At 42.3% G+C, this 10,163-nt stretch overlaps 5 non-coding genes across 5 annotated transcripts; 3 read left to right on the top strand and 2 right to left on the bottom strand.

The window, feature by feature from the left end:
- On the top strand, window positions 1–73 carry TRNAV-AAC (transfer RNA valine (anticodon AAC)). Its single transcript has one exon. It is a non-coding gene; the product is annotated as a tRNA-Val (tRNA).
- Window positions 74–4,180: 4,107 nt separating this feature from the next.
- Window positions 4,181–4,262, top strand: TRNAS-CGA (transfer RNA serine (anticodon CGA)). The gene has a single exon. It is a non-coding gene; the product is annotated as a tRNA-Ser (tRNA).
- Window positions 4,263–5,584: 1,322 nt separating this feature from the next.
- TRNAR-ACG (transfer RNA arginine (anticodon ACG)) lies at window positions 5,585–5,657 on the top strand. The gene has a single exon. It is a non-coding gene; the product is annotated as a tRNA-Arg (tRNA).
- A 1,541-nt stretch (window positions 5,658–7,198) lies between these two features.
- TRNAI-AAU (transfer RNA isoleucine (anticodon AAU)) lies at window positions 7,199–7,272 on the bottom strand. Its single transcript has one exon. It is a non-coding gene; the product is annotated as a tRNA-Ile (tRNA).
- Window positions 7,273–10,090: 2,818 nt separating this feature from the next.
- On the bottom strand, window positions 10,091–10,163 carry TRNAF-GAA (transfer RNA phenylalanine (anticodon GAA)). The gene has a single exon. It is a non-coding gene; the product is annotated as a tRNA-Phe (tRNA).

Genomic DNA, 10,163 nt, shown 5'->3' with positions numbered 1-10,163 from the left:
GTTTCCGTAGTGTAGTGGTTATCACGTTCGCCTAACACGCGAGAGGTCCCCGGTTCGAAACCGGGCGGAAACAAAGCCCAGCTTTTTCATTTCGAGATTCTTCACCGAGACAGGGAAGGCATATCTGTTTATATTTTGATTCGTGCAAACATATGCAATAAAAAGGTTTGCGTCCCGCTACCTCTCGCAGCCCCAGCAAGTTGGCGGCCCCTCCTCCTCCCCTTCCGCTCAGCCTTAAGGGTTCTGAGAGGCGCGAAAGGTGTCAACCTCAGGTGGCGCCTGCAGCCCTGGCCCCCGCCTGTGTCGCGCGTGTGGGACCGGCTTCCTTGGAATCTCGAGAATGGGATGTGCAGCTTTTCTACGAAGTGACTTTCTCATGAACTTCTAGGAAAGAAAGACTCTGCTTCGAAACTGACCAGCGACCGCCACCGCATGTCAGCTAAAGAACAACACCCGTCTCCGACAATATTATCATTATTACCATACAAATATTTCCAGAAATCATCAGGCGTGGAGGGGGATTAAGAGTTATGGGGAAAAGAGGTAAGTGGAGGGTTGAGTAAGAAGCGATTCCTGCCCTGGGGAACTGCCCGGGTGTCTGTGCTGCTCATAGAAGACTCTTACCTTGATTTCCATGATTGCTCTTTCCCGCTCGTTCACTACCGCCCCCGGAAAGACTCCCCGGGACTTGGCTCTCAGTGGGGCTTGATCTTAGACTCTTCAACCCGAGTGCGTGGCCCCCGCAGTGGGTAATGTTGGGCGGTGACTTCAGGCCCAGGACGAACTCGGGGCGCTCACTCGCTGCTGGGCACTTCAGTGGGATCTACACGAAGTTCTCCTAGGACACAGCGACTAGCACCCAGCTTTGCTCGAAATAAGCGCCCAGCAGGCGGAGAATGGTTCCAAGCGGAAGGAGGGATCCTGACCCCTGGAATCAGTTTAGTGTTCGTGCTGTTTGCTGAAATATCTCTTGGATATAAGAGAGGTAAAGAAGAAAGGATTTAAAATTTTAGTGACTTGGTGTGTGTTCCATCACATATTTTGCCAAAATTTACAAACTTAGGAGGACACTTTTTCTTCTGGAATGAGTCTAAGACTGGAAGGGAAGGCTTCCACTTCCCTACCTTCAATTCAAGGAAACCATTTTATCTTCACTCCCAGTGTTTTTTTTTTTTTTTTTACCCAGTGTTAAAATATTCGCACCTGCAGTAGGTGACCACATGGGGGTAGCAGAGACTAGGCTCTCCAGATGAGGAGCCAGGGCTCAGAATTTCCCAAGATAACCCCAGTGAACTAAGGAAACGGAACTCTCAAAATCTTTCTGATAGTGTGAAACTATCAAGCTTATGGAAGGAAGTTTAATTGGCTTTTCCTTACAGCTTAAGTCATATCAGAGTTCAGATTTTGAGTATTTGATGAGATAAAGGAAAGAAGAGGTAGAAACTAGCATTTTAGAAGTCTAATATATACCACACGTTTTATGACTGTTATAGTCTACAATTCTTATTACAACTGCCCAAAGTGCCTTACATGTCCGATGCTTAAATACTTCTCCCACACGTCATAGCTCACTATCTCTTGCAGTCTATGTTCCATGCTCATAGGCCTCCACGCAATCAGTCTCTTTCCCACCACTAGGCTTTGCACACGAGATCCACTCTAGTGGAAAAGCTCTGTGTTTGTCTCTTTGCCTAGTTATCTCTTGCTTGGGCTTAGACCTGAGCTAAATTATTAGTTCCTTAGGAAAGACTTCCTTGAACTCCCCAAGTGAAAGTTTCGTACTGCTCACAGAAATGTGTACTTTCTTTCCTTGTGTATTTATCAGTCTGATAACTTGATCGATGTCTGTCTCTCTTACTGAAATGTAAGTTGCATGAGGGCAGGAGCCGTGCCTGTTGTTGCTCATCAATGAATACACACCGTCTTTCACAGTAACTAGTATACAATGGACACTCAGTGGATACTGGTTGAATGTAAAAATGAACCCTTACCATGATTCTCTAAGGAACGTCGTCTTGGTCATCTAGTGCTGCTATAACAGAAATACCACAAGTGGGTGGCTTTAACAAAGAGAAATTTATCCGCTCACAGTTTGGTAGGCTACAAGTCCAAATTCAGGGCATCAGCTCCAGGGGAAGGCTTTCTCTGTCGGATCTGGAGGAAGGTCCATGCATCAATCTTCCCTTGGCCTAGGAGCTTCTCTGAGCAGGAACCTCAGGTCCAAAAGATGTGCTCTGCTCCCAGCACTGCCTTCTTGGTAGTATGAGGTCCCCATGTCTCTGTGCTCTCTTCTTTCTTTTATATCTCAAAAGAGATTGGCTTGAGATACTATCTAATCTTGCAGGTCTCATCAATATAGCTGCCATTAATCCATCTCATTAACATCAGAGCGATAGGATTTACAACACATAGGGAAATCATAGAAGATGACAAAATGGTAGACAATCACACAATACTGGGAATCATGACCCAGCCAGGTTGACAGGTATTTTGGGGGGACACAATTCAGTCCATGACAAATGTATTATTTTCCCAATTTCTAGTTGATTTACTGAGGGTCCTAGTAATCACCTGTATGATAGCAATTACCTGAGTTATGATTCAAACAGTATGTGTTCGTTCCTTAATATCACATTGGATATGGGTATTTTTTTTCAAATTTCCAAAGCAATTTTCATGTCCGTTGAAACTAATAATTGGAAAGAAATGGCTAGAACATAGACAACAACAATAGTGATTCTACCATTTATTACTATTTTTATATATATATAGAGAGAGAGAGTCAAGGGAGCCTTGATGGTAATGGTGGTTAAGAGCTTGGCTGCTAACCAAAAGCTTGGCGTTTGGCTCACCTGCAGCTCCCTGGAAACCCAATGGGTCAGTTGTACTCTGTCCTCTAGGGCCCCCGTGTGTGTGGTCGCTATGAGTTGGAATCAATGGCAACAGGTTTTTTTTGTTGTTGTTGTTATTAAATCAAGTATTTAGTAATTTTTCGTGTATAACTAACGAAGCACACCTAAAGGGGTAGGTGATATTTTATTTATCTGTTTTACAGATGGCAGAAGCTGAGGAGTGGAGAGGTTAAATAACTTACTCAAGTTGAAAAAATTGGAGCCAGTATTTATCCATTCGGGTCTAAGGTAGAAATGTTCCTCAGTATTGCAGTCTTCTGGAAGAAGAAAGGGTCTAGGGAAAGGCATAAGTATTAAGAAGGTAAAACTGAGAATACAATATGAAAGTGGTTTATGCTGGGGTAAAGACAAGCAAAGAAAGCCAAGTATCGGGGGACTGAGGACATGGAAGGTAACCAGAAATAGCTCTCACAAACATTATGCCGGTTATTGGCACCCCACTCCCTTGCGGAGGAAATGGGGAAATGCATATTTCAGAATAAAAAGAAGACTAAATCTTTTCATTTAAGTGAATGAGTATGAACAATGGCAGTAATGTTAAGGCAATGTTGTCTAAGGCAAATTATACACATTGGTGCCCTTGAGATTGGGCATCAGGAAAATTCTAGTTAGATATGTAGGTCTTTTGCAGGAAGCTACTTGATTTGGTACCAATAATTTTTCCACTTCCTTCTGTGAGCAGAAGAACAGAGTCTTCAAGAGCCTCCAGAAGAAGTGGCTCAGGATTAAAAACAGAATTGCACGAAAGACTCTTGGAGATGAAGGAGGGCTTTTCAACATTCACTTCACTGGATACCATGTGTCACTCGAGTCCTCACTTGTCAAAGGGGCTACAAAGATCTCGCGGCAGAGGAAGCTTAGCAAGATGGATTCTCTGTAAGGAAATTTCCCACTGTGCAGTAGTTCACTACCTTTAGCTAACACCCTAACGTCCCTAGATGGAAACAGTGGATTTATTTTCCACTAGATTCTAAGTTCTATTATAGAAGGAACCATGCCTATTTTACCAGGATTGTATCCACAGCGCCCAGCACAGTGCCTGGCACATAGCCAGTTGACAACATACAGTACAAACGTTCGACTGTTGCCTTGGTGGTGGAAGGAACACACCAGAGTTGTGCTATGACATGAGGTGCGTGAAGTTGGGAGCCGACCTGCAGGTGAGACCCTTTCTTCCCAAAGGACTGCCCTGCTGTTTTTTTCCCCCACGCTGCCTGGCAAACGACCTACGCTTGTCCTTAGACTAAAGATTGAAAGCAGTTTCCGGAGCTGTGATGGCCGAGTGGTTAAGGCGTTGGACTCGAAATCCAATGGGGGTTCCCCGCGCAGGTTCAAATCCTGCTCACAGCGATCCACTTTTCTGTCTGGGTCCTTCTACTACGTACTTTCGAGGCGATTGAAATTGTACAAGCCGGAGAGCGCTAAGTGACAGGAGTTCTGTGTTCTCCCTGCGTATCCAGGATTCTATCTAGTTGTTTCGTGCCTGTTCACCTGTGAACGCACTGAGCTGTGGGTGGTGCTTAATTGAGCTCAGTCTCACCGCTGTCCACACGAAACATGGTGCTTACTTACAAAGTGCTAAACAATGCTGGTAGTGTTGAGATGAGGTTGATAAATCTTATCAGAGCGTCTGATTTCAACAGCAAAGAAAAAAGGAGAAAACATTGAAAATCTTGTGAATAAAATTTCCCTTTCTTATTATAGAGAGCTCAACAGCTTCCTTGAAGTGCTCTCTGGCAGCAATCTTTAATGTTTGTGTTGACATCACAGGCTGGTGAAAGCCTTAAAGATTTAGGGTAATACGAGTCCGTCGCATGTGCCAGGCGGTCTTCGAAGCACTTATATGAATGAGGAAGTCGAGGCGCAAAAAGGACACATTTTGGCTTCTGACTGAATTTTAAAGTCCATAGGAAACTTCTCCCTCTCAATGGACAGGACCCCTCTCTTAGAAACACTTTTACATTTTCAACTATTTTGCCTACTTTGAACAGCTAAATAGATGTTAAGCCAATTATATGTTAGTAAATGAGTTCCTAATTTCTAAGTTTCTATATCAAATATGATTCTTAAAATGTGATTTTTATTAAATTCTTGACTCCATATTGCATTTTTGGTTTATCTTTGAGCGCCTCCGTCTGCTACGTTGACCTATAAAACAATTTTACAATAAATTTCCCCAGATTGAGTCATTACCTTTTTATTTGCTGGACAGGAAGAGGGAAATAATATGATTAATACCTCCACAAATATATTTGAAAACACTCTTTTGTAATTTTTTAGTTGAAATAGTGAGGATGGTTTATTACTGGTTCGCATACACATCAAGGCCCAATTTAAGTATACAAAAAAAATTTTTTAAGCTCAGGTGAGAACAGAATAATAGAAAAATGAAGAAGAGCTCAAAAGTAGACACAAAAGGGAGAAAATGCACACACAAATATTGTTTTAAAGGAGGAACATTCATTCTACCACATACGCAATGTTTCAAAGGTGGAAATTGACTTGTTTTGAATATACACGAAGGTATATTATGCAAACAAATCACAAAATAAATTATGATGTCCACAATCAGTACTTGGGGGGGGGGTGTATTTCCTAGGTAAATAATCAATTCTCTCGGCTTTGTGTTTAGTAGTGACAATATGAATATTGAGATAACGTCTCACGTGTGCGGGCCAGTGGCGCAATGGATAACGCGTCTGACTACGGATCAGAAGATTCTAGGTTCGACTCCTGGCTGGCTCGCTTAACACCCAAATTTTCTTTCTTCTTCCTCTTTTTTTTTTTTTTTCCTTTCTTCCCTCTTTCTGAATACTTTTTTTTCAAAGTGATTTCGAAACAATTCTTAAAGTCCTTTGAAAGTACTTCAGCGGAACTGATCCTTCACCTTCGGTGATGCTGCCGCACTTCGGCTGTCAGTTGAGTCTAACAGAGACTTTAGAAGCATCAAGGGAGAGATCCTCTAAGACTTTGTTAATTCTACCTCTCTGATCTTTCTGAATATGAAGAAGGAGTTTGGCTGACATAGCCCCTTAAAAGGAAAATCTTAGACTCGAAGAAGCTTTAAAGAAAATAAACATTTTTCCCCCACCAGTATCTCCTCTACCAATATTTTTTCCCGTTCTGCAGAGTTCTCACACACAGGGATCTCTGTCCCGTGCAGTTCTCTTCCCTTGGGCATCGCTCCTGACGAAAAGAAAACGGACATCTCCTGAGGAAACAGTGAGAAAAGAAAGGCACAGCTGTAGGGACGCGAGATGTTTCGTTCAAGACAGACCTCCACCCTGAGGCCAGCGGTCGCGACTCGGTCTCGACCTTCCCACCTGGCCCCACAATCTTCAGAAAATAGGCAGGAGCTGAGAAATCGTCCTCAGAAGACAGAACCAAAAGGGATCCCTTTTTTAGAAGAGATAAACACCCCCAGGAGAGGGTGTAAGGAAGAGATGGGAGGTGGCAACTTTTGGGAAGCGTCCCTTTGAACAGCCTTTCTCAGGACTCCTGACGAGGGGCAGAGTGGAGGAGCTGGAAGGCAAGCACTTTCGAGCGGAGGAAATTCCTCAAACCAAACCAAAGGAGAGATCCTCTCAATTTGTGAACGATTTCCGAATACTTAGCGTAAATGCTTGCTCTGTGTTGCAGGAAAGTGCATTGGTGTTCGCCAGTGCGCGCGATTGAACAAATGAAACCACCAAGCGCGCTGCCTTGGCCTTTGAACAGTTTGAAAGGAGATGCCGGCGATTCTTAGAGCGTAGCATTCTATTCCTGCTTACACAGCTATAAGGAAGGGAAGACTTTCGGTGAAAGCAGATAAGTGGCAAACTCCCAAGGAGCGGACATTTATCTTGGAAATTGCTTGGGATGGGGAGAGGGGGAAAGAAGTAGGTCCTTAGGGAATACAAACCCACAGTCTAAACAACCTGCTTCCCTTTCTCTATTGAAACTCTTTTAAAGGGGCAAAACAATATTGTTTCCTTAAGTTTCACTAAAAATTAAGCAAATTTCTAACTCTTAATTCCCCTTCGGAATCGACTCGACAGCAGTGGGTTCGGCAGTGGAAAACACAACCACCTCCATCCCGCATCACTCCCCTCTGTTTTTTTCAAGGTATTCTTCCTAAGGCTTGTGGGCTATTTTTTATTAAAAAAAGAAAAAAACGAAACGAAACGTGTTTACTAGTCCGATGAAGAGCAAGGTGTCTGAACTTTGATGGCGATTTGGGGTTGTAGACGGCGTAAATTAGAGATGGTTATCCGTGAGAAACGGAAAACGGAGACACTTGCTCCCAGTGGCCCGTACGGGGATCGAACCCGCGACCTTGGCGTTATTAGCACCACGCTCTAACCAACTGAGCTAACCGGCCACGCGAAAATGTTCGTTTTTTTTTAAAATAGTAAGTCCATTGATATTTTTGTGTTTGCTTAAAGGAAATTTCTCATAAAAGAGACTTTTTAATGCTATATTCGCAGGCTTTCGGTAGCAAGTTTCGATGATTTCAATTCTTTGGATTTGGATCAGAAAATCCAATGAAAAATTTGGTGCAGGAACTGAGTCCAGTTTATTTGTCCGTAAAGAATGTATGTCAGTGTACGGGATTGCAAATGGCAAACTTTTCTTTAATAACTTGTAACTTAATGACCCACTACTTTCAAGTTGGCTAAAGGCAACGCCGCAGAAAGGAAGGTAAGTGGGGTTAAGGAGAAGAGTTGCCCGCTCTCAGGGTTCCTGAAGAATCTCGAACATTGGAACATTGGTGACAATATCCAGTATTGGAACAGTGGCAGCCCTCCAGTCCGAAAGTGACACAGTAAATTCGGCATATTTTTTGAGGGTGGTAGAAAAAGACTGCGGTGGTTTACAAAGAAGCAAAGAGGTTGTGGTGGCGTATTAAAATTCTCACCCAACAGCACATGCTTGTGTCGCTCAAATTCCATCTCAGATTCCATTTTGCGAACTGAAAGATCCCGGGCACCACGTTGGGGAGGTTAGGATAAGTCAGATGTTCTCTTAGGTCCTTGGTCAAGCTATCGGCTTTATCACATGGAGACAAGTGAAAGGAGTCTCCAGCAACCTCAAGTAATCTCCCTTTTGGATGCTACATGTTCCTGGGGTTGTATTATTTCTTTTGTATTTTTTTCGAATGTTCATGCTAACTGACACGTAGTAAGTGTTTCAACGAATATATTATTTTCACAACTAAATGAATCAGCAAGTAATGATTTTGTTGAGTCTAAGCCGGATGTAGGCACAATCGTGAAGTGTTGAACTTGTAGTGTTTCTCCAAAGATATTCACAGGTTAAGGGCTCCAGGCTCTCAGGGTCTATGCACAACGTTTTAGCCTTCCAGTCTCCAAGAGCTCTTGACCTTGGTTTCAAGAGCTAAAGTTTCCAATTGCTCAAAAATCGGATAAAAGGAAACTATTTGATAAGGCTTCTGCAATCATTTGTCCTCCTCACAGGTAGAAGTAAACTATACCCTGGCATTTGAGGATACTCTTGTGGAGTGAGAAGTGTATTTTTATAACTCAACCCCAGAATCTGTCATTTAGCAGGATATTCTTCATCAACACCACAGTTTGAATGCATCGATTCTTCTATCTTCCTTGTTCATTGTCCAGCTTTCACATGCATACGCGGCAATTGAAAAGACCATGACTTGGCTCAGGCGCACCCTAGTCATTGAAGTCACATCTTTGCTTTTTTAAACTTTTGCAGTAGATTTGCCCAATGCAGTATGCCATTTGATTTCTTGACCGTTGTCTCCCTGGATGCTGATGGGTGATCCAAGTAGAATGAAATCATCGACAACTTCAATATCTTCTTCATTTATCATGATGGTATTAATCAATACGGTTGAGATGATTTTAATTTTCTTCACATTCGGGTGTAAACCATGCTGAAGGCTGTAGTCTTCGGTCTTCATCAGTAAGCTTCAAGTCCTCTTCATTTTTGGCAAGCAAGGTTGTGTCATCTGCATCTTTAAGAATGTTAATGAGTTTTCTTCCTAACTTGATGACTCTTTCTTCTTCATATTGTCCAGCTTCTCATATTTTTTGTTCAGCATACTTATTGAATAAGTCAAGTGAAAGGATACAGCCCTGTCAAACGTCTTTTCCAGTTCGGAAATACACAGTATCCCCTCATTCTGTTTGAACGGCTGCATCTTGATTCATGTGCAAGTTCCACATCAGCACAATTAAGTGTTCTAGAATTCCCATTCTTCATAATATTATCTATAATTTGTTATGATCAATACAGCTGAATACCTTTCATAGTCGATAATACACAGGTAAACATCTTTCTGCCTTGCCAAGATCCATCTGACACCAGAAATGTTATCTCTTCTTCCACGACCTCTTCTGAATCCAGCTTGAACTTCTTGCAGTTCCCTGTTGATGTGCAGCTACAGCTGTTTTTTGAATTATCTTTAGCAAAATTTTGCTAGTATGTAATATTAATAATATTGGTTGATAATTTCCACCTTCTGTTTGATCGTCTTCCTTTGGAATGGGCATGAGTGTGGATTTCTACCAGTTGGTTGGCCATGTTGCTGTCTTCCGAATTTCTTGACATAAATGTTTAAGTGCTTCCAGGAATGCATCCAGTTGTTGAAGCATCTCAGTGGGCATTCCATCAACTCCTGGAGCCTTCCCAGCACAGCAAAATGCCTGGCCGGAAACTGGGACTATCACTGCAGTGAAAACAATTAAACTGTTGTATAAAATGTGCTATGAGTCGGAATCGACTCAACGGCAACGGTTTTTTTTTTTTTTTTTTTAATAAAATGTACTACACTTCCCCTGAGAAGATTCAAAGTATTAACAATATTGTTAGGAATTACTAGGCTAAAATCTTAGTGAAGGCAGAAGCTGAGGAGTTTAATGGAGAATTTAAAATACTTATGCCCTGATTCTTATGGGTACATTTAAACATGTGAGTACACGCTATGTAAGGCACTGAAACATTTAATTTCATCTCATAGAATTCACTGCACGATGTGGAGGAGCTTATGTTTACCTGCATGGAACTGCCTTTTGCAGAAAGATTTGCACAAGTCCTTTCAAAGATATGTTGCTTCTCATCTGTAGACGACTAACATTTGTTTTTGGATCAAGATCTCACAGTGTAAATGGTTTAGTATTGAGAATATCACCGTTTGCAAAGCTGATGCTTTTCTCGGTTGCCGAAACCCGGGATCGAACCAGGGACCTTTAGATCTTCAGTCTAACGCTCTCCCAACTGAGCTATTTCGGC

The sequence above is a fragment of the Loxodonta africana genome, chromosome 1 (assembly GCF_030014295.1).
Source record: "Loxodonta africana isolate mLoxAfr1 chromosome 1, mLoxAfr1.hap2, whole genome shotgun sequence".
Lineage (NCBI taxonomy): Eukaryota > Metazoa > Chordata > Mammalia > Proboscidea > Elephantidae > Loxodonta > Loxodonta africana.
The sequence above is the reverse complement of the archived record's forward strand: the minus strand, read 5'-3'. Positions and strand labels throughout refer to the sequence as shown.